At 42.9% G+C, this 25,277-nt stretch overlaps 1 long non-coding RNA gene across 1 annotated transcript; it reads left to right on the top strand.

Annotated features, from left to right (window-relative positions):
* Nucleotides 1-12,147: 12,147 nt before the first annotated feature.
* Nucleotides 12,148-13,370, top strand: LOC147889984 (uncharacterized). The gene is made up of 3 exons (XR_015542671.1): nt 12,148-12,265; nt 12,674-12,786; nt 13,034-13,370. It is a non-coding gene; the product is annotated as an uncharacterized LOC147889984 (long non-coding RNA).
* The last annotated feature ends 11,907 nt before the right edge of the window (nt 13,371-25,277 follow it).

The following is a 25,277-nucleotide window of genomic DNA, read 5'->3' as shown; positions in this document are numbered from 1 at the left end:
TTGCCAAATAGAGCTCGTCGACTGACAAGCCATCTGGGCCTAGGGCTTTGTTTTTCTTCATGTGAATGAGGACTTCATCGGCTTCTTCAAGAGTGAAAGGCTGCCCAAGGGCGAGTATCTCCTCCTCTAATACCTTTTGATAAACACAGTCCAGAAGCATTTGATGAGCTTCAGCTTGCTTCTTAGTAGCTAACCTTGTCTCAATAACTTAAGTGATGCTGATGTTGTACTTGTCTTTTTGCATTAGGCCGATGATGAATGTATCGTCTAATACCGTGAACTTAAATCATTCTACTTTTAGTAACTTGAGTGTTTGCCGAACTTATTTTTCCCTTAACGAATGTATCGTCTAATACCGTGAACTTAAATCATTCTACTTTTAGTAACTTGAGTGTTTGCCGAACTTATTTTTCCCCTAATGTGTGTAAAAAGCTTTCAAAATCAAATTGACAAAAGTTTTTTTTGTGTACACTTGCACGCATGCTCTCTCTCTCTCTCTCACACACACACAACACAAGAAGGATTTCAAAAGTTCTCTTCTTATGCAATTGAGTTCTCCACTTGAGCTAGTCCGTTGTCCTCTTATTCAACCCAGTTATCTATTATCATTATGTACCCAGTTATTCGACCCAGTTATCTATTATCATTATGTACCATACCAAGTGGTTTATAGAGGGCACACATAAACCTTTTTACTACCATTTGTCAACGTGCATTAATGTTGTTGTAGGGGAGCTCGAGTAGGTCCACTTAAACTCTTAGAAGGAAAAGCTTCTATTATTAGACCAATTAGGGACTTCTTTACCACTACTATGTTCCCTTTTATAGGTTGGACTCATCTCCATGGCCCAAATCAAGTTGGAAGTGGAAACTTCAACCACTTCCTCTCAACACCCAAAGTACAATGTTTTGGTGGTATACATGATGCTTGAACTAGTTATAAAGACCAGATGTAATACACTTGGACAATTCACTTTATCCCCATGTTGGTTAGGACAATTCACTTAATCCCCATCTTGGTTAGTAAAGGGATTGCTGCAAATGTGTGTAGCACATGCTTGGATTGTGTGTCGGACCTACGGGAATGTGGTCGATGGGAAACACACACACACACACTCTTCCCCTTGGGGCCCCTTATGATTTTTGAGTATGCATACTCACCCCCCTAGGGGACCTATGTAAAGTCTATACGTGAAAACACTTTACAAGAAAGATTTGGGGTATATTATTGGCATCGTCACCCACAAAAAGGATTTGAGGTAAGACATAAGAATATGCACTAGATGACATTAGTGGGACCACATAGGAAGTTTTGTATTATGTTGGATGGAGTAAAGATTTGTATTGAAGAAAGGGATTGAAAGTATTGTATGGAGGGAAGAGATCACATATTGATACGTTTTAAATGTTATGGAAGGACTCTTTGTACTTGAGGAGTTACAGCTTTACCAACGTGTTCTATTGGAGAATTGAATGCATGGGGATGTACATCTTCCCCTCCCTTCCAACTGCAAGAAACTCCAAAAGCACTTCCCTTCTAACCTCACGTTTCACTAGCAAAGCTCTTTGCTTAGAAGAGTTGGGGAGCTCCACATTTTTGGTCAACCAAGCTGGGAGGAGTTTCCAAAACCCACCTATAGCACATGAATTGACACTATTGCACATGGATCACGACTTGCAACTCCTATTTGAGGGCACCTCAAAGATCAAAGAATGCAACTGAGATGCTTGAAGGGATTTTGGAGGAGCAATGGGGCCCCCTAGGTATGACTGCCCTCAGATTAGGAGCAGTTCCTCTTCACATATTTGATATTCACATTAAGTCTCCATATAGTAGAGATAATCTAGCAAAAAGGTTGAAGTGTTAGTTCTCATAAGAAGGTTGTTCTTTTGATACTCAAGATTGATACCCTTGACCAACTGGTCGAGCATCTTGCACTTGATACACTCTATGAATGTCCCTGACCTACTTGTCTAAGGACTCTTCCATGACTATGGAATTTTGACCACCCTCCACCGACTGGTTCGAGAGGATTGATACTTTTACTTACTTTTCACTTATTGGTTAGAGAGCATTGAGACACTAGTATATCCATTTAAGTTTAAGTTTAAGTTTATGACTTATAGTAGGGTAGTAGTGCCACCCAATCCATTGTGATGGGTGGACTGCTGCCCTCCATTGGATTGTGTGTTAGACCTGTGGGAATGCGGTCGGTGGGAAACACACACACACACACATCCCTTTTGGGGACACCTGTGTGCTTCAGGCTTGCCAACATCATTGATGGCCCATGAAGGTCGAAAATCATATTGAAATCACACACACACACTTATCTCCTTGGGGATCCTTGTGTACTACATGTTTTTCAACATATTAATGGCCCATGGAAATAGGTGGTCACATGGGGAAGTACAACTTTCCCCCTTTTACCAAGTTTGGGTTGAAACATTACCACAACTCTAGGGGATTGTGCAATTAACTAGTGGTTACTGTAAGGCTACAAGGAGAATGCAAGAAAAAGAGATGTGAGGCTCGATGACTTGAGGCACTAATGGATTGATTATTTTAATGAGATAGAAATATTGGACTTCCTCTAAAGACCCATTCAATATGTATGTATATAGTGTATCTCATTTTTAAATCATAATGAGACCATGATTTCTTGGAGGGGATCCTATGCATAAGGAGCAGGCGATTATACCATTTAAGCATTGTACAAGGACATATGTTACTTGGCACGTGATATAGTTGGACATTTTCGATGCACCAAATCAGCCCAATAACCACATGCTTGTAATGGGTTTAATGAGGAGTGGCTAATGGTACCACCCAACTGGACAAATGGCACTCCTTCCTAGATTCTTGACATTGGACCACAAGACAACTACCACACACACACACACACACACACACACACATTTCATCAATAGAATGGTAAAGCTTTAATTTCTCATCCACAAATACTTGATCCGAAATGTGACTTAAATTCAAAATCTGATTTGGTGTTGTGGGTAATGCTGCATTGCATTGATCATCGATATGGAAGTGGCAATGACATATATAATTGATTGGTATAAATTCTTGTATGCAAATGCATGGGGAAGGGTACACCTTGAATTGGCTCACACTCTCCCCGAGTTGCTTAGCCAAGGATAGGTCAAGTTGCTCATGGTGGTGGAAGGCACTGGTTTGCAGGGAGAGATTAATGATTCAATAATGGAGGACTCCAAGATGGACATCATTTATGGAGTCAGCCATGTGATGTATTAGAACAAAACTACATTTGTTCTCATTTAAAAGAAAAGCACTTGATATACTTGAAATGAAAGGATTGCAAGCTTGTATTTCAAGTGTTAAAAGTATAATATAAAAATACCTTGAGCAAGCAAATACTAATATAGAGATAATCAAAGTCAAATGAAGGCCTTGTTAAATATCTAAAAGGACAAGAAATTTTGATGAGCATTGAATACTTTGAATCCTTTGGGCTAGAACTAGATGAGTGATGAGGATAAAATAAGATGACATATATAGAAGAAGTTGAGCAATGCATAGTATCTCAAAGAGAGGATTACCAAAGTTCGAGCGAGGTGGAGGTTCGAGCGAACATGGCTATTGATTTCCACATTTCAATGCAAATATTTATGTTGCAAAAGTATCATTTGACTTTGAATAAAATATGTTCTTACATAGAAATAAAATGGCACCCTTATAATTTGGAAAATGAAAAAATTATTTCTTAGCATTCAAAAAAAAAGAAAGGTAGCAATGTCCTCAATAGAGCAATTCAATCCATGATATATTCAATACTTTCTTAAAGATAGGAAACAGGAAACCTTTAAGCATCTAACTAATACTACAAGCATAAATTTTTAACAAGTCTAACAGCATCGGCCAAATAATATTAATTAAGTAGCATTATCCAAAACAGCTTGAGTGTACAATATGCTTCCATAAGTTCCCAAAGATAATCCAAAGCTTCCCCAAATACATTCCGAAGCCGCTTGAGAGCTTAATATACTTGTATATGTCCCAAATTGACACAATAGATATGCCAACTGTACAAAATGGTTTTTCAAAGATAAACCCAATCTCAAAAATCAACCAAGCATGCGGCAAACAGTTGCTTGGTTTCCTTAACAACTACAAAGGTAAGCTTATGCGAAATAGTCCCAAAGTTCAACCAAGTGGATATGACACACTTGGTTGGTTTTTGCGAGAACTAAGGGCTTGAAACAATTCAACTTTTGTAAGAGCTGCCTGGTGCATAAACTGATGCACTTTGTCACTCAATTGCAAAACACCAATGAAGACAAAGTACATGTGTTTGCATGGAATATACATCCCTTTCTTTGCATCTCGTTGAATGAAGTCCTTGCAAGAACACCGTGGAAACTCTGATATTGTCACGGTGTAGGTAAGGCCCTTTGCAATAGAACTTTCTATTTGCACATGGAACAGATGCATTTCATTAGGACATATAATTTTCTCTTGCACCACTTCTGCAATCAAACATTGAGCTTTTTGAATCCTGTCTTGAAACTCCTTACTTAGCTTGGATCTCCATCTCACTATCCTATTACCCCTTCTACTGGCCCGATCATGACTCAATGGTGTTGTAGTCCTCTGCAAGTTAGGTCCTTGCACATGAAAACTCTTATCCTCCTCAAGCATAAAACCTGCCTCCTTCAATTGATCCTTTTCATGTTGCTTTATGGAAGTCCCGATGGTCACCTTCCACACCCCTGGGGAGTGGCCAGGCACACCAAGTATAGACTGATCAACACACCATGTATGGGCAACAGAGGTATTGCAAAACCACACAAACTGTTCTTTAATACCATTAGGATGTTGTCTTCTCCCCTTGAGGCAAGGTGCAGGTACACCCTCAGTTGCACTTCGACCCAATGTATTTATGAGTGCTCCACAATGAGACTTAGATTCAGAAATGAATCCAAAGCATGTCACCACACTCCTTGGCTCTGTTCTTCTGATAGCCCAATTTGTCTCATGCACAACACTCTCCTTGCAGCTAATCTCATCTCCATTTACAATTCTAGTGGGAGGTCTCCTCCCTCCCATTGGTTGCTTAGCAGAGACATAAATATACTCTAGCCTATGACTGTCATGTTCCTTAATTGTAGTTGGAGTGGCAGAACCTCTTCTCCTTCTAATTTGAGTTTGCTCCATTGTGGGCCTTTGCATTTCAGGTGTGTGAAGGCTAGCCTCTTCCATAACACTGTGGGCAACATCAACAAGTCTCTTTGTTGACACATTGCCAGAATCCCAAATCAAAATCCTCTCCCTCAGCTTCTCCAATGCAGGTCCTGTTCCCAAGTGTTTGCCTTCCATGTAAGTTTTGTAGTGTGCACTTTGAAGCATAGACATTGCCAAATCTATTGTAGTAGCCTCATATAAGCTTATGTATTTAGCATACCCATGAGCAGCCCTCATGCTAGAGTGCTTGGTCTCAGCTAAATTCACAGAGGGCACAAATCCAATGTCCTTATGTTGTTGCATGAATGAACCTCCCCACTGGGAAACCCGCACATCCCACCATGCCAACCATGTCTCAAGGGTCTGCAGACAACTCATCCTCCTTAACATGAGTAGGTGTCCAAAATTCCTTTATTGCCTCCTTACAAATTCTTGCACTACTATCTGATGTTGCTCTTCTCTAATTCCTACACAAATGCTTATGCTCTTCCTGAAATGGACCCTTGATGCATCTTCTAGTATGCTCTACCATGCTCATCTCCTAGTGAAAACCACATGTTCTCTCTTTACCTTCCATGACATTTTCTGGTCCATCATTATATACTGTTCTAACTCCAAGCCAATTCGCTCCCGCACCATCTGCCATGAACCCTCTGAATTCAGGCAAAGGGAATCCATTCTTCAACATTTGCTCATTCATGAGTTGCCAGAACTTTACTTGTGCACCAACATCTTCAAGCTTAAATTCACATATTGCAATGGCGAGAAGCTCCCTGATGAAAGGGTCATACACATGGGCACCCATGGTGGACCATCCTTTCACCCGATGAACATGGTCAAAGTGCAACCATTGAAAACCCAAGTTACCACTTGGCCTCATCCTATTCACCAAGTCAAGCCCAGAACCTGGACCAATAGTTGACATCTTAAAGACATGAGGTTGTTGATTATCTAATAGTTGTCCCGAGAAAAGGACACTTTGCAAAAAAGGGTATCTACATCGACGTTTCAACTCCAACAGTGAATCCAGGCCACAATCGAATCATTCTGATCCATGTCTAGATGATTGCACAGCTCTTTGAAGCCTCCTCCTTTGTGACAATGGTGTTATTGTGTCAAGAACTTCATGGAAGCCAGCTTTATCCATCTCCTCTATGGCTTCCTCTTTGCCACCAAGCATCATTTCCATAACAATATCTTTGGCAACATCCACCTCGATATTTTTGCAAGAGAGTGCAGGGTTCTTTCTAGCACGGTCAGATACCATTTCATATACTTTTCTCCATTTACCTCGACTACTTCCCTCACCAATTGGATGCTCATGTACTCCCACATGAATGGCACATCTTGTAGTATGTTCACGATCATGTGGAATGCAATAATATATATAAGCTTTACATTGCGAAACACAGATAGGAATCTAACAACAATGAATGCAAAGCAAGGAACCACATTCCCTTTCAATTGGACCCATAGGACATATTTTTCTTAGTTTTCCCCTCCATTGTGTCTCATTGTAGAGACCACTCCATTCCATATATGGACAATCCAAATTGCAACACCTCAAATAGCCTGTACACCTACTTATTCTAACCATTTCGTTGAATGACTCTTGCGAGCTAGTAGAGTACAATGTCCAAGCATGACCATCATTCTTTTGGTCCATTCCAAACATAGCAGACCCTTCAAGACAAGGTGGGAGCTCAAACAAAACATAACCATTATAGTTTTGTGGCAACTCTAATACTTGCTCTATAGTCTGAGCAGAGGCAAAGGCAACATGCAAAGCACTACTAAGTGGGAGCTGTCTGAGCAAGGTCATCACACTTACAGTCTCCTTACATGTCAAAACAGGTGCATGCATTTGCTCTATGACGATAGAGAAAACACATTTCGACTTTGCTTCTATCTTGAACCCAAGCTCTCCTGCTTCAAGCTCAATGGGTCGATGAATGACACCAACATCCTCTAGTCCGATCTCCTCTTACAAAAGAATGTTGTTGTCTTGCAATTGAAAGAAATCTCTCAGCTCCAAAAGAGAAACCTCATAGATACTTGTGTCATATCTGATATCCAAAGTTTGAGCTCCATGCTTGATCAAAAGGAAAGATGGCATAGTTAGATACGAGTATGGATAGCAAGCGAAAAGAAATCCAAGTTGTCTAAGAGCTAGGATGACTGGCAAGAAGGAGATTTAACTGAGTATCAAAGAAGGAGACACGAATGACTAGCTAGAAGGAGATCAACTGAGTATCCATGAAGGAGACCCAAATGACTCGAAAGAAGGAGACTCAGCTGAGTATCCAAGCAGGAGTTTCAACAGAGTATCCAAATCAATGACTCACAACTCAATGACGTAGCAGAGTATCCAAGGTTTGGTGGCCGCCATCCAATCAATCTTTGAACATGACACCACATAGCCGCCATCCAATAAATCTTTGAATAGGACACCACATAGCCGCTAAACATCTTATCATTACAATCTTATATTAAAAACATGGGACGTGCAAAGATCACATATAAATGCAAAGATCATGTATAAATGCAAAGATCACGTATATATTGAAAACATGGGATCTGCAGTACCAACAAGGTGTTTTAATGACGGCAAGTTTTAATGATGGCAAGATGAGGTGTCAACAAATTTAGCAAGGAGTGGCCATTCAAAACTAACCAAGTAGTTATAAAAACTAACCCAAACCTAGATAGTACTAGTTCCCTAAACCCAAACCCAGATAGTCAACATCATCTTTGGACTCATCAGGTCGCAGGACTCATCACATCTCTTTGGAGCATATATACAATGGAATTGGTGTACTATCATCTAAGGCTTTTCAACAATATTCATCAGGACTCATCAGGTCACATTTCAATTTAGCTCGACCTCATCCCCTGAAATAAGCCCCATCATCTTCATCTTGGTGTTCTTCTTGGTGTCCAGCCGCAATTTCAATCTTCTTCTTCTTCCTCTTCTTCTTCATCTTCATCTTCATCATCTTCAAAAAAACAAAAACACGAAAAAAACTCCCAACGAACCACCATCCCCTTCCTTCGACGCACTCACCATACCCATTTTCTTCATCCCACCCATTTTCTTCATCCCGCATGTGTTCGTCTTTCTTCTTCCGTCCGCCATAGCCTTGCAGCTCCATCTCTCAGTTCCCCCTTCCTTCCCTGTTTCGCCATAGCCTCTCCCTTTGAGATCCGCACTCCTTTTTCCCTCCCTGCCGCCTTCCCCATTCGAAGCTCCTCCTCCCTGCTCCGAATTCACTCGACATTCGACTCAAGCTTGCACCTTCCGGTACCCCTCCCTGCCTCTCTTGATCGATGTCTGTCCCCTTTCTCTGTCGCTCGCAGTGGAAAATCGTTCCTGCCTCCATCCACCGTCTGCTATCATTCTGTTCTGTCCCGTCTGCTGCTATCGAGCGTCTCTGTGTTTCTTCGAATGCATTAAGCTTCCTGCCGCTAGCATCGTTCCTAGTCTTGAAGCAAGGAGGCAGCCTCCTGGGAGCCATGTCTGCCTAAAATCAAGGGGCTCTCAAAGCCTCCTTGCTTCAAGACTATTAGCTGGTTGAACATGTTTGTCAAAGCGTTCAGAGGCTCTTACAAGAAATTTTCAGACATCAACGCTGCTTGTTTATGAATAGTGATTGCACTTGCATGGGTTGAGGACCGAGGTGAGGCCAATACAAACATAATTTGCTCTACGAGAGAAGAGCATTGAATGAGTGGATAAAGAATCCAGATCTTGGTCAAATTGTATCAACAACAACAACAGGTGAAGCGGAAGGTGAGACACTTATTGAATGAAGTGGCTGGCTGTCCACAACAACAAAGGATGGACGAGAAGCATAGTTGAGAGAGAATGAGGAATGCAGTTATGCCATGAATACTTCCGATGCCACGGTCAAACAAGAAGCGTTGAAGCAAAGCAGGTACAAAGAAAAGGAGAGCCTACAAAGCGGGAAAGCAGAGCAGAGCTAAGCTGGTGGCGGGTGGTGGGTATTTGGGCCAAAATTTCGCAAAACCTTTGCGTTTCAAACTTTTGAGAATTTGCAGTTTTTTTGGGCTTAAATATTACAAAATTGCAGACTTTACCGAGTGAAAATCTCTTCATCATCGTCTTCTTCTTGGTGTTTCTTCGAATGCTTTAAGCTTCCTGCCTCTAGCATCGTTCCTAATCTTGAAGCAAGGAGGCTTTGAGAGCCCCTTGATTTTAGGTAGACATGGCTCCCAGGAGGCCGCGATATTTCGAATGCTTTAAGCTTCCTACCTCTAGCATCGTTCCTAATCTTGAAGCAAGGAGGCTTTGAGAGCCCCTTGATTTTAGGCAGGCATGGCTCCTAGGAGGCCGCGATATCGCGGCCTTCTGGGAGTCATGTTTGGCCTAAATCAAGGGGCTCCCAAAGGCCTAAAGCTTGACGAAATGCTAGGAAACAAATCTGCATGTAGAGGTCATAGTGGATGTCTGCCTTCATCCATCATGGTATCTTCTTCCTCTTCTGTTGCTTATTCCATGTCTTTAATCTCGGTTTTTGCTTCTCCCTTCCTTTATGTTGCCATTCCAATCCATGTAGTTTTTCGTGTATTCATTTGCGTGATTGAGGCTACCTCAATTTTGAGGATTTGAGGCTACCTTGATTTGAGGCAAACATGGCTCCCAAGAGGCCGCGATATCATGGCCCCTTGGGAGCCATGTTTGCCCCAAATCAAGGGGCTTTCAAAGGCCTTTGGGATTCTCAGATTCATACAGAAGGAAGATGTTCTCAGATTCATACGAATCAAGATGAGAACAATTCTCAGAATCATACATGTCATTCTGCGCCAATCACAAACTCTCCCGCCACATTTTTATGTCATTCTACGACAGTGTCTATCATAGAACTGCTCTCTCCACCTCACTTTTTCCTCCATCTCGCTTTCACTTTCCATCTCTGGACCCATAGCTCCTATTTGCATTGTCGGATTCCGTAGTCCCAGAGGGCTGCTCTTGAGAGCCCCATGAAATGGGGCAAAGCCTGCTCCTAGGGGGCCGCGATATCGCGGCCCCCTGGGAGCAGGCTTTGCCCCATTTCATGGGGCTCTCAATATCGCGGCCCCCTGGGAGCAAGCTTTGTCCCATTTCATGGGGCTCTCAAGAGCAGCCTATGTGGCTAGAAGCCACTTCAAAATCTCTTTCATTTGCTGATTTTTGGAATGGTTATCGCGGCCTTCTGGGAGCAGGCTTTGCCCCATTTCATGGGGCTCTCAATATCGCGGCCCCTTGGGAGCAGGCTTTGCCCCATTTCATGGGGCTCTCAAGAGCAGCCTATGTGGCTAGAAGCCACTTCAAAATCTCTTTCATTTGCTGATTTTTGGAATGGTTCCTCCCTCATATTGGTTGAATTGTTGAGCAAATTCCATCCAATTCAATTCCCTATAACTATAACTAGTTTCATCTTAGTACATTATAGCTACAACTAGTTATATGTTAGTAAACTTTAAATAGTCTATTAACTAGTCTGAGCTGCGTATATGTTAGTTGTATGTTAGTATATTTCTTATATGTAAGTATATTCTAGATGTTACTTATATGTTAGTGTACTATAACTGGTATATTAACTAGTTATACTTACATATGTAGTTTTGATTTATCAGACTAGTGTTAGATGTCACAATACTAACAAATCTACAATGACAAAATAGTGACTAGTCAGTATTCTACCTACTTTACTCACATATAGTTAGTATACTTACGAATTAACATGAATGTTACTCTGAAATGTTACTGGTATACTACCTAATTGTACTATGTGACTAACATAATAGAGCTTCATGTGTGCAGATGGAAACAGGAGAAAGTGTGAGCCCTACCAAGACGAGAGGGAGGGGCAAAGAGAAATCCCAGACACCTCCCAAAAAAAAAGGGGGAAAGAGGACTAGAAAGGTTCAAGAGGAACTTGAGGCGGGAGATCAAGGTGGGGATAAATCAGAAATGGATGTTCCTGCTAGCACAGAAGACACAACTACTGATGTGCATGATGCAGATGTTGTGGGAGATGAGATGGACTCAGTGGTGGAAGATATTTCCTTGGATCTTGTTGGTGGGGGTGATGTTATTTCAAGATGCAAGATTCTCAGTTCAAATGAGTGTCCTAGGTTGCCTTTGTGTAGACTTCTTACATATGCCAGGGTTAGGGGTTTGAGAAGTGATGTGGCTGCACTTAAGAGTGCTTTCTAGTATGAGGGATATCTCCCTAAGAAGGGTGCATTTATAGTTTCTGTTTGCACTGGGAGTGGAGAGGAGACAAAGGTTACATCAAAGATCAGGCAGACTTGGTCACCGATGTGGTGAGAAGTTGAAGAAATATTCGAGAAGGGACTTGCAACAAAGCCTGATTTGCTATACCTATCTAACAAGATGTTCTATGTGTGGGAAGGAAACCATAGAACCGTGGCTTGGATGGCTGTGATTGAGGAATCATATAGAGCGACCAAAGAGTGGCATATTAGGGTGATGTGCACCTTGATTGACTCACCAAAGACAACTAAAATTTCTCTTCTGGCAAGTTTGCAGCGCATGAACTCGTAAGATTTTTTTAATAGTACTGTTTTTTTCTAGTCTTCATTCAATTTTGGGTAGAAGAATTCTTAAATTTTTTCTTTGTAGATTGAATGAGCATGCTGTGATCAAGCCTAGCTTGAGGGATCATGAACTCCTTGTCCTCACAAGAGCGCAAGGCAATTAAAAATGCCAAAACCAAGGAGGTTAAGGGGAATGCTGGTTGGTACCCTTTGAGTAGAGGGTATTTGGCACGGCTTCTATTCCAGGTGATACTAATATTCTATCCACCCTAAGATTTTATTGTTATGAAAAGCCTCATTGATTGTCAATGCTAAGAGGTGCATTTTGGTTGCTTTCATTATGTCTTGGAGGTTGAATTTAACACTGATGTCAAGAGAGCTCTAGAGAGGATCGAATCTGTAGTTCCAGTAGAGGAGAGAGCAGCGGCAGAGAAGAAGGAGATAGATGCAGTGCAAAGAAAAATATTCGATCGGATGGGACAGGTAACTTCACTCTTGGTTTATGGCTCAAGTACATTGGTCAATTTAAAAAGTTCCAGAAATCATGCCCAGTAATGTTTTGTAGGTGCTCAATTGTCTTGAACCCCAACCAGGGGATGTTTGGAAAGCCAAGTTATTTTCTTTGAACTTTGATGCTGTGGAGAAGGTTATCACTCTTGAAAAGATTAAGTGCATTGCCCTTGCACCATTGAAATTGGAGAAGAAAATTCAGTACATGTCTTTGTTGGAGGCTAGCACAATCATGCGGAATATGTATCACATGCCTCGTTCAGATATTTCATACCGAGCATAAGCCAATTAAGTCTCCTTTTTTTGTGCTATTGATTCGGCAATCATAATATTACTTCTTGTGTTTTGTTATTCCAATGCGATGGCATATTGCTATTACAGGTGGCTGGCCCAAGAAATTTTCTTGGAGAAGATTGAAAATCATGCCATTGGTGTGCTTGAGGAGCTAAAAAGCATTGGGCGGTTGTTTGCCCTACCTTCTGATTACAGTCTTGGTTAGTATTTTGATGACATCAAATTGGAGGGAAGAAAGTGTATGTTTACCTCTTTGAAAATTAGAGAGTCTAGTGAACTCAGTGGTGTTGGGAAGGGGAAGGTAGCTACCAAGATGACAGAACTGGATCAGGCAGCTCACCGAGTCATCTTTAGGTGAACACTTTGTCGATTCTTCCAACATGTATTCTTTTCCATTCATTGTTTGCCTTATAATTCTAACCACTATTACCATTGGGAATGGCTCAGATATCTCACATGTTTGAAGAATGAGGGCAAGATCGATGAGCTTCCAAGACATTGCAAGGGTTGGACAGAGATGGCCAATCCAACTACCTGTATGTATCCTACGTCCATGCACGGACACTCACAGTGGGAGCTTGTCAATTGCCCTTGGTGGTTAGATTTTTCAGGTGGTAATGTGCTTACACAAGAGCTTGATTTGTACAAGCAATATTCTACAACAAAAAAGACCATAGAAATAAGCAAGGATCAGGATAATCCAAGAAGAACAACATGAAAAATAGAGAAGAAAAACTACAAGGAAGGTTGGTTTATTTGGTGTGTTTGAAACATGCTACAGGGGGGTAGGGTCAGTCAAACTAGTTGTAAATCAAAAGAATTTTGAGCTCGTTTGCCCTTTTCTTCTTGACAGCTAAGGATGTGGAGAGGACTCCATCTCCACTGCCTACGGAGCCTTCTATTGATGTTGGTGATGGGATATATGGTATTATTTCAATTCCATCAATCTTTGAGTTTTTTTATTTGAAGTGCATAAGACTTGGGATGAGCTTCTTGCATATGTTCAGCAATGGATTGTTTTTGTCAACAGGAAAAAAGATAGTGAAAGTTGTCACTCCATTTATCTTCTGTCCACCACTATCGCTAGAACATGCTATGCATTATGGAGGGTTGGCTACGTATGGATGCTCTGTGGGAGACTACATTTTGATGGGCCAGGACTTTGCATGTGCTAGAAAAAATGATATGTATGCTAAGATCCATGAGTTCTTTTTGTCTGCATGTGACCCTTCTATGGAATACAAGAAAAAGGGGAGAAAAGTTAAATGGGCAGCAGATTTTATTTTCCTAGACTTTCCCACAGGACAGAATTTGGGTGTCAGTAATCCATTACCTCCTTGGAATATTCTTTCTGAGAACCATGTGAAGTATGGTTTGGCCACAGCCGCAGCCACCATAGGAGACAATGGATGGCTTGCCATGCTTTGTCCCATTGCAGGCGGTGTGAGATGTTAGTAGGATTCTTGATATGTATATGTGCATTTGTTAAGCTTTCTACTATGATTCGAACTAATGCAACGAATTTCCAAGCCCTTGCTTGACATGGATGGAGAGATATGTCAAAGTCGAAGACCTTCAGATAGCAAGAAGAGTGATGGTGTTGGACAAGAATGAGTACAGCTTCGTTAAACAATCAAGGGAGGACATGTCGGTATATGCTTCATCTACTTTTTTAAAAGCCTTTCGCAATTGGAAAAGTGAACAATGAAGCTGATTTAAGTATTTTTATGTAGATTCGTACTTCCATGTTGGTATTTGCATGTCACAATGGAGCCTCCACACCCATTTTCAAGGTCGAGAGCCATTCTCTATTTGATATGCATGGGGTGCGAGTGAGCGATGACATGTGGATCCACTACATGCCTGAGACAGCAGAGTGGACTCGTGGTGCCTCATCTTCCAACTCGCAGCTTCAAGGTGCTAGGGGTGCTCTTGAGCGCTCCTCAGGATTTGTCTCTATGATTTTGGCTTTGCTATGTGTGCCAAGAGGTCTAGTTCTAGAGATGGGATGTGGCACAGGCCCTATCATGAGGGCATGCCAAGCTAGTGGAAGATGTTGTTATTCATTTGATGTGGATACAATCATGGTGGATACATATGTGCTGCCACTAGCGCAGGCATCCCTAGCAAAGAGGCCTCATAGGGATGAGAAGGATATGGGGGAGGATGAATATTCTTCAAATCCCACTTATAATCCCTTTGATGACTTGTGAGACACTTTGCTTTCCTATTGTCATGCTTTACATTGGCTAGTGGCACACTTTTTATATTTTGTGCTTGAAAATTACATTTTCAGAGCTTATGTCATCCTTGAAGTTAGACGTTTGATTTTCGTTGGCATGGTGGAATGGTTGACTTGTCTTCGTTATCTTGTTACTCTGTGGTCAATGTTATGCAGTTCCAACTTACTCTCTATTAATTTTGCCCCTGTAGTGCTTTGCCTACATATGCTGAAGGAATGGCTAGAGCCATGGCGAAGGACAAGCGGTTTGATCAACTTGGAACACAATGTTCACGCATTTGTAGTCCTTTTGTAGATGATGAGTGTGAAGATAGTGGTTGAAGTATTTTGTGAATCTTTGTGCCTTTTGGAGTATTGAGTATATTGTAGGCCCCAAAGCCATATGCATTGCATAATGTAGAATGACATGGATTGAATGAATGAATGGATTTATATTGTATTAAAAGCTACTCTTCATTTTGTGTTAAAGAGTATGTTGCTGTCTTGGACTCCATTGGGAAACCCGCACTATAGAACACCATGGAGTTATAAACCCCAAATGCATATTGAGCCATTTGAGTGCATGGAAATAACCACTTGCCATGCTATGTGGTATCATTGAGATTTCTTGCTATAATCATGTCCACCTCTCAATAAAATAAACTTCAAGAATGCAATCTGTTTCCATATGATCAATGTGTTAAAAGAATGAATCGGAACCATGGTTTTAAACAAAGCAAAATTCCATTTTCATGCTTCCTTTCTAAAATCCTTTAACTTTCCCTCCTACAATTCACCCTCCCCTCCTAAAATTCCCATTTCCCTTGTTAAAATTACATTTTGTTTTCATTAGCTCATCAAACCATAAGTCAAAATTCCTACAACTAGTGCGTCAAGGCCATTGAGGCCATAGGAGGTGATATGATAGATATAGTAGGAAATAACAATTAGAAGGTCAAAAGGGGCCTTGTGATATTAATCTCTCAACTCCCTTAATGTGTCCTATGTCCCATAACATTGGGTGGAAGCACTGTTAGGTGGCCTAGCTTTTGCACTAAATAGCATCTTTAACTTAGCACCTCATGAGGTGCTAACACGTGCTAAATATCATGACAAACTTAGCACTCTTCACATACCACTGTCCATAGTCCCACCTCATGACTCCTCCTCTCCTTTTTTGTCACAAGCATCGCTCGAACTCTAGACTCGCTCGAATGCGATCGCTTGATGTTTTGACTTACCCTCTCAAAGATATTGTGGTAGAAATGGTGACAAGCCTTTATCAGAGTTTGTACCATCTGAAGAAATTCAAGAGAGCATTTTTGTCACAACTTAGACATATGATCTAGAGTCAAAGTTTGATGACCAGGATCACCTAATTTGGGTGGCAAAGACTGCTCAAATAGCAAGGGATGAAAAGGGAATTCCCACAACATTCACAGGTTTATGGTATGAACCAAAGACTTTGAATAGTCTCCCAAAAGAATATACAATGAAACAATTTTATGAGGATTGCTTGTAAAAGAAACATGAATGTATCCAAACAAAAAGGATTTGATAGAGGTAGAATTGAGTAGCATTTTCATTGTTGAAAATCAAGGACTCGAAGTCTAAAAAGGAAGCATGGATATGATAATTGCAAATTTGTATCACAATCTCTGATAGTAACTACATACATATCAAATATCATTTGGTTCGACTTGATCCATGAAGTCAAAATGCAATATCAAAATTTGATGACTCTGAATGAGAAAGCATAGGATAACATATTATATGCCTTATTCAAACAAATGGTGTATCTTTACACCATCTATACATTGAATTCAATAAACATTTTGCATATGTTGTCACATTGACGGGGATGGAGCTGATCCAAAAAAAAATTTTCAAGAACATTCCTAACTCCTACTTCCTCTGCAGTATGGGAGGACACTTTATCAAGGACTGTCCATCCAGAAATAACCAAAAAAAAGAAAAACAAAAAATGACTCAACAGGACCCTCAGGAAACTAAGGATTCTCAAACTCCTACTAAGCATCCAGTCCCTTCTCCTCCCATGGAATGGAAGGAGGCTCAGAGCAAGTTAACTGTTGAGAACCCAAGGGGAGAGACAAAAGGGAAAGGTAAAGAGGTTACTACTAAAAGGGAAGATCATATGGAAGATAATTCTAGTGAGGAAGAATTTGTGGTATCACCCAAGACTTCGAGGCACAATTGGAGCAAGCAAAGCACGAGTCAAGTGACAAAGAGGGTCCTCCCTTCACAGTTGTTAAAGGTAGAAAAGCAACAAGGTTAGGGAAGGCAAAGGCACAAGCGGATGAGTTAAATGATAGGGGAAAGGAACTCAGTTCAATTGAAAGGGAGGAAAGGAGGATGTTGAGAGGCTTCACTCTTTCTCCCTAGAACAGTCCAGTAAGCTTTAAGAAGAAGAGAAACAGAAACACTCCTCAATGATGCAAGACAATTTCTTAGCATCAATGTTTAGGGCTTCACAAATGACCTGAAGCCCGCCATCCTTAAAAGGTGGTTAAAAACGTCATGCCTAAGACCTGATTTTTTACCACTTCAAGAGGTCAAAGTTTCTAGGGATAAGCTACATTGGCAGCTCAACCAAATTGACAACAACAGGCAATGGTTCTACACCACCCATGAAGAAGGGAGAGGTGGAGCCATCTTAGGTGTAGCTAGTCATCTTGCTGAGGCAGTCACGCGCCCTCTACCTCTTTTTGAGGCTGTCGGGATTAGAGTTGACTTTTCCTACCCTTAACTTCGGTGTCAGATATTCTCCATTTACACCCCTAATGCAATGAGAGATCGAGATCTTCTTTGGGAGGGGAAGATCCTTCAAAACAATGCTCTCTTACTATGTGATTTCAACATGGTAGAATCCCGCAAGGACAGATGGAATGGCATAGGTAACACATTAAGAGGTAGGGAACTCTCCTCCTAGATTGCCCTCAAAGATTCTATGGTGCTCATTGACATCTATGAAGACGCCTCTTTCACTTGGACCAACAATCAGTCGAGATCTCTCCACAGGAAAGCAAGGATAGATAGGATATACTATTCAAGAGACATCGCTGACATAGCCTTGTGTACCAAGAGCTTAGCTCTTGCTTCTCTTCCCTTTTCAGACCACAAACCAATCCTAATTACTCTAAACAAAAGTTAGGGAAAGAGAAGTAAATCTTGGATCAAAGCAAACCCCTTGTTCTTTTGTCTTCCCTATGTCCAATAGAAGGTAGTCAGGATCTCGAAAAAAGCATTTGATGGAACAACCACTACAACTGAAAAGTGGGTTAGGGTTACAGAAAGAACAGGTACTTTCCTCAAGGCTATCAAGAAGCGAGTGGATATCGCTAGAGCTACCATACGAGCAAAAATTGAAGACCAAATCAAGCTTTTGGAGGAGGATGCAACAATGCAGGGACAAGAAAGACTCAAAGCATTTAGAGATAGAGCCAGGATAGAAGCAAGCATTGAGGCAGTGCAATCCAAAGTGTTTACAAGAGAATGGTGGGCAGGGGAAGGTGACAGTCCAAATGATGACATGTTTAGAAGCCTTAGGAAAAAGCAGGCTCAAGAATTGATAGATACTCTGCTACACGAAGGAAAACTAATCCATGATCCAAAAGAGATTGGTCAGATTGTGGCGGAGCACTTCTAGAGGATTCTTGGGGTACCCGAAACCCTTTCCACGGATAAGCTCAGAGCAAGAGAAAAATGTCGGCTAGCTAGAAGGAGTACTATTCAAAGATTTGACTCCATTTTTCTAGACAAGGAACTCTCCATTGAAGAATTAAAAGGTGCAGTTACTGCCATGGCAAGGGGAAAAACTCCTAGAGAAGACGGACTTCCAATCCAATTTTACCAAGTTTTTGGGACATAGTGGGCCCACGTCTCCTCCTCCTTTGGCAAGAGTCCAAGTCAAAAGGTTTCCTTGACTCACAGATAAACTCGAGAATGATTAAATTGATACTCAAAGAGGGCCCCAAGGAAACACTCAAGAATTGGAGACCTCTCACCATGCTTAATGCTAGTTACAAAATCTTTGCTAAAGCTTTAGCCATCAGACTCAAATTCAAAATGAAAGACTGGATAGGGGAAGAACAAAAAGGTTTCATCAAGGCAACCACATCCTAGAGGCCATTTTAACTCTTTGGGAAGGACTGGAGCATGCCGATGAGACAAACTAGGATATCTATTTTCTAAAAATAGACTTTGATAAAGCCTACGACAAAATGGAGTGGGGATTTCTTCTATCCTCCCTCCAAGACATGAGTGCAGGTCCTGGGTTTATATCGTTCATTGATACTCTGTTGAACCAGGCCAGAGCCAAGGTCAAAGTTAACGGATCTATTTCCTCCTCTTTTATGCTTAAAAGATCTATTAGACAAGGTTGCCCCTTAGCGCCTCTCCTCTTTGCCATTGCCGCAAATGCTCTTGGTTGGCTCATCAAGGAGGAAGAAGACAATGGGAACATTAGAGGCATCCAGGTGGGAAACAGAGTACATATAATCTGCCATCAATTCGTTGATGACACAAATCTCACACTGAGCAATGATGCGAGATTAGTTGAGAGCATCCTTACATGCATGGACACCTTTTGCACAGCGTCAAGGTCTAAAATTAACCATGAGAAAACAGGAATCTTCAAACCTAGGGCGGATCCTCCCCAAATTCTCATAGATAAAAGATGTAAGATCCTCAAGGAGGGTGAGATCTTTTGTCTCCTCGGAATCCCAATGGTTTTCAGATGCACAAACAAAGACAGATGGGATTGGGTAATTGGCAAGATTAGTAGCAAAATCAACAGATGGCAAGGGCTAACCAGGAGAAAGTTTGTGTTGAATCTCTACATTTACCCGTCCATTCTATATTTTATAGCTTGTTGGTTCCCTACAAAAAAACAGTTCAACCAACTCAACAAATTGTTTTGAACCTTTTTATGGGGGGGCTCCCTAAAGCATAACAGAAGCGCCAAGGTTAGATGGAATTTTTATACTCTACCAAAGACGGAACGGGGTCTAGGAGTGGTAGATGTCAAAAAATCATCAGTATGATTCATGGCTCAGTGGATTCTAAAAGCCTACCACAACCCAGATTCAGTTTGGGCTTCTCTACTTTTAAAGAATGTGAGGAAAGTCAAACTTGAGCGATGCAGGCATTGGAAAGAGATTCCTCTAGGATCCCTCCTTTTCAGGCAAGAAAGATGTTTCACGAAAGGGTCAGAGGTTTGGAAATGAATGTGGAGTGCCTAGGACTATGAGAGGACTGACTTAAAGTAGCACTCAAACTAAGCAAGAGAGGGGTCAAAGTCTGGGGGGTTCTATGGGACCATGAAAAAGACAGTGCAAACCCCGAAGAAGTCGAAGGAAGCACCACAAGAACCTGTGTCTTCCTAGGATATAGCACCACAAGAACTTGCCAACGAATCAGACACCGTAGGTGAGCCTCAAGGTACCGAATACGGATTGGTGCCATGGGTGGTCCGACTTAACACAAGTATCACCACCACCAGTCGAGGAACTCTGTAGGAACCAAATTCCACCCCAAGAAGAGTTACACAAGAACCTCCCCTTGGGGACGTGGACACTCAAAGGTAATGGTGTCGCCCTACTCACACAAGCAGGGGCCGGCCCCACAGGTAGACTCACGAAAGCTTGCTTCTCCAACGAAGTCGAACCCTGCAACAACAACGAAGTCCAACACAAAGGTGTCCCTAGCATCCAAGGTAAAGAACAAGCTAGACACATACTCTACATGGCTCCTTACTCGCTATTGTGCAATACAGTGGCTGCCTCCACCGCATTCATCATAATCATCGCGTCCAAGTTTAGGTGAGTCAGTACCGTAGGCATCTCACTCAACGCACCCGCAGCCCACTAGTCCCTGCCAAACACACCGCACGTGCACACACGATCAGCACCAGGTGATTAGAGTCCATTCTTGCATTTTTACAAGTGTTCATGTTCTTGCATGCTGACCTCACTACCACGTTTGCACCGCACAAGTGCACTCCGCTTAGTCACCACATTTTCCCCCACTCCACTCCTTCCTTCCTTTTCTTTTCTCTCTTTTACACAGTCACTACCCCACTGGCTACTGCCAAACTAGTATAGCGCCGACTGTTGCCAAAATATTCACCGTCGATCGTCGCCAAAACATATAGTACCAGATGTCGGGATCACGATAACTCATTGGGTCGTCACCATCCCAAATCACACCACCTTGTTGCCATTCGAGTACCATGTCGGTCACAACCTTGGACACTTCGCGCCATCAAAGTTCAGCACCGACCATCACCATAGTAGTATCCCGTTAGTCAGGGGGATAGGAATTCTATAAAAGCAAGCCTACTCCGTCGGGTCGTCACCATAGTTGTTACCCCAGAACTCTGTCAAAACTTATCCAGAAATTTGACAGTTTCTTGCCCCCTTCCACTACATTCCAACTAGCAAATTTATGTCCTCTTGTTCTTCCTCATCCATCGATTCCCTCATCACTCAACTTCCACTCCTGTTTGTGATGGAGTCCGAACATGACTTCTTTGAGTTTGAAGATGACATGGGGCTCCACCCTTGCCTTAACCCAGAGGCCACTAGCCCATCAGATTCTCAAAGCACCCGTCACAATTCGCATGCCAACTAAAATACCCATGGAAGACTTACAGTAGGACGAAGACACTTCCACTAGACATGCCACTCAAGAAGAGCTAGCTACAGTAGGCATGCCTCCCACAAGAACACGAAAGCGCACCAAGGCACCCACCGTAGGTGAATACAATATCGTGCGCTCACAAGCACACTCGCCATTGGGAGAAGCATGGCTCTAAGAGCTAGATGCTTGCATGATACACTCGCACTTCGCTTACGAGGGTCACAACTACACCCTCCACTACCGCACAGCATCAGCATATGCCGCTCTCCAAGACCTGGCAGTCGTGGAAGCCCTCAATTTTGTAGGCTTGGGAAGAGTAGCAGCCCATCTCCCATGCCACCTAGACATGACTTTGCTAGTAGAGTTTCTCAAGAAGTACCATAGCAACACCAACATTGGTGTCCTATGTGATGCAGCCGACAATCCCCACCACTATCAGATCAATCAGGACACGGTGTGGGCAGCATTCAATGTGCCAGTGGTGGGGGAGAAATACTCCAAGTAGAAGAAGAAGCTCGAATCCATCAAGACGGTCTGTCACTATGACCACCACAAGTGTAGGGGTTGCATCTAGTTCATCGCCATCCATAAGCTTGAAGTAGATGACCAGCACGAGCCTTGCAATGGCTCACTCAAGTTAAACACACGGACTATCATCAGTCCATTGTGCCCAATATCTTGTTGAGGATGGTGAACTTCTAAGAAACGAATTGGGCTGACTACTTCTTCTAGATGCAAGATGATCTCGACACCCACGGGGATGTTATCATCAGCAATCCAATGTTGTACATGTCGGTCCTCTATTACTTGAAAAGCTAGCATCCGCCAGTCGGCTTCAGCCTCGCTAAGAAATCTGCCACTGGCCCCATACAGTCCGAGCAAGAAGACACAGAGATAAGGCCCAAGAGAGTGAGGAAAACACCAAGTGCCAATGTGGTAACTCATGTGCAACTGGAAACAAGTCAACCACTCGACCAATATGAGGACCCCAGTTGCACGAATTCATGCAATGACACATGCGCCTCCAATGGGCAGGTCCTCAAGATAAGGGCAAATAGATTCAAGGAGGGCCTATTCTCATTGAAGACCTCCAAGGTGATGACACCATCAAAATCGGCCTCCATACAGGAGCCGAAACTACGACAACCACCCCCGCTACACCCTTTGTCTCAATCTCCACCACCCCTTAGGAGACAACATCCTTTGCCATTGGCACCTATTCCACTCCATGGGCAAGCCTAGCGGAGGCCTTACAATTTTGCAGTGTGCCCCAATATAGGGCAATGAGTGGCTATAACCAGTTGATGATCGAGCAGTTGTCACGTGAAGATGTGATGGAGTTGCACCTCTTTGAAGCCATGGCACAACTTTTGCCCCAAGTCGCCTGCACAATCTTACAGAGGAGGCAAGAGCAAGCCTCACAACTCTCATCCCGTCTCATCCAAGCCTAGCTCTCTTCGCATGAAAGCCAGTCGACCATGGTCGCAGCTCAGGCAGCGAGCCATGCCACACTACATTGAGCCAAAGAATACTGGGCTAAGGTAGAAGAGCTCGAGCTCGCTCTTATGAAGGTCAAGAACGACCTTGCCACCAGTGAATCCCTTGGTGAGATGCTCATGGACTAGGTGGACAAGGCAAAATTAGCCCGTGCACGATGTTGGAGTAGCAAGCACAGGTAGAGTAGTGGTACGCCCGCTCACAGGAGTCCCACGACCAATAGATCCACTCCTTATAGGATCTCTTGGCACAAGAGAGGAACCTCACGGTCTCCCTCTAAGAAGAAATCAAAAGCCAACATGCCACTGGCCAATCTGAGGAGTAAAGGTTGGAAGACCACGAGCAATAGAAGTTCAAGATGTACAAGGAAGTGTCTGCACAATCCACCTAGACCTCACTACTCCACTTCCTCCTAATGCCCTCCAAACTATTCTCTGCCGTAATCCTGACCACTGTTGCCCCATTTTAGCCATGTCCTATTTCTCTCTTGACCTTCAGCCCACTTCTCTATCTCTTCTTGACCCCTCCGATCTCCAAATCCTATCCGCCCATCCCATTCTTCTTAATTTTCAAGCCTGGTGCCACGTAATCACTAAGTCCCTCAATTATCCTGCGGATGATGAAGTGATGCAACTCGCAAAGCCCGAGGACCTCACGCCATGGGTCTGCACTTTGGCAAGTCTACATGCAAACATAAATTTGATGCAAACCTATGGCCGAACCTCAGCAGTCCAAGATCAAGGACACCTTGCAGCCTACCAGTCCACCACCTACTAACCCCTTGGAATAATAATCCTCTTTAATTGGGTGCTACAAGCTCTCCAAGACTCACTTGAGTCCTTGGTGAGCAATTTTGAAACAATTCACGTAGCATACCCAGAGGAAGTAACCGAGGAAGAGGGAAAAAATGCAGTTACCCTCTTTAATACCACCGCCTCCCCTATAGATATTCCATTACGACCTCCCCTAGATCCTGCCCAACCCACCCAACAAGCTGCCCAACCTCCCCTCCCTCGGACAACACTGCCCAAGTACTCGTCTAATGCCTCCAATACCACTACTGCATAGCACGGACCCTCCCAGTCCATCTCCTCTAATGCTTCGGTCAACCTCCCTGACAAAGCCTTCGACACGTTGCTCAAAGTAGCAATTTTTGTACAAAGCACTGATGCTGCAACTCCTGCAGGCCCAATGGAGACGGAGCCCATGCCGATTGCAGATGATGATGCTCTGCCATCCCCACCAGGGTCTCTCCTTGAAGATGTGCATTGGCGCCCGGACTTGCAGTCCTTTCAAGAGCTACTAGATAGTGCGCTAATGCACCATTGGAAGCGCCAACTCGAGGGCTCCCACCTCCACCTCTACAAAATTCTTGAGGTGTGTCCCCTCACACAGTTCATAGTGCAGTCATTCGACGACTAGCACCGTGCGCATCCCAAGTGCATGAGAGGAGGATACAGCCTCACCCTCGATGCCCCTATCCCTGTAACCAATGTAGATGCTGGTCTACAACCAAATTGGCGGCTCCCATTTTTGAAGCTGGAGAAATTTTGGCACTACTACTGCAGCGCATCCATCGATCATCGAGTCCACCCTCTCTACATGCCCATGGAGTAACCATTGGACTTGGGCCGCCTTTTGAGTTCTCCAGCAATAGGACCCCCACATGTTGTACAATTTTCCTAAGTACAACTTTCCAAAAGAAATGTTGTACTTTCCAAAAGAAATGACGTAGGAGGGTTTTTGCTTTTGCCTCCAGTCATTCAACGATACATATGGCTCAGTGCTAAATCTAGCCACCATCCATTTCAACTGCCTCATCCTCTTACTCCTTTGCGATCTTCCTGCCCACAGTTGCCCCATCGACGATTGCACCATAATCTAACCAACTAGATTGTCTTCAACCCGCTGACTCAATTCCAAGACCTCCGCCTATACCTCCATGTTTGCAATCTCCACGGGCATCACCTCCGCACTTTTACAAGGATATGCATGCCAAAAAAATTTAGAAGTACCACTCATATGTCACTCGCCTCACATCAAGGTAGTTGAACCGCTATGCCATCCTGCCGTCAGTCCTCACCACCAACCTCCTCCAGCCGGATCAGCAATAGGAAAGGGGGCATGTTAACATCCACAGAGAATAGCCGCCAAATGTAGGGTAATCAATGAGTAAAGGTGACCAAGCCGAATGATCTACTTCAATGGACAAGCTCAAGGGAGTTTGATACCCAAATACACCAAGATCAGTGATTACAAGCATGTGCAAACGGAAGGAGTATAGCGCAAACTCAAGGAGTTTGATCCCCAAAT

Source organism: Dipteris shenzhenensis, chromosome 19, assembly GCF_047967505.1.
Source record: "Dipteris shenzhenensis isolate YYH24624 ecotype China chromosome 19, Dip_SZ_1.0, whole genome shotgun sequence".
NCBI classification, from domain to species: domain Eukaryota; kingdom Viridiplantae; phylum Streptophyta; class Polypodiopsida; order Gleicheniales; family Dipteridaceae; genus Dipteris; species Dipteris shenzhenensis.
This window is presented reverse-complemented; position numbering and strand designations above follow the sequence as displayed.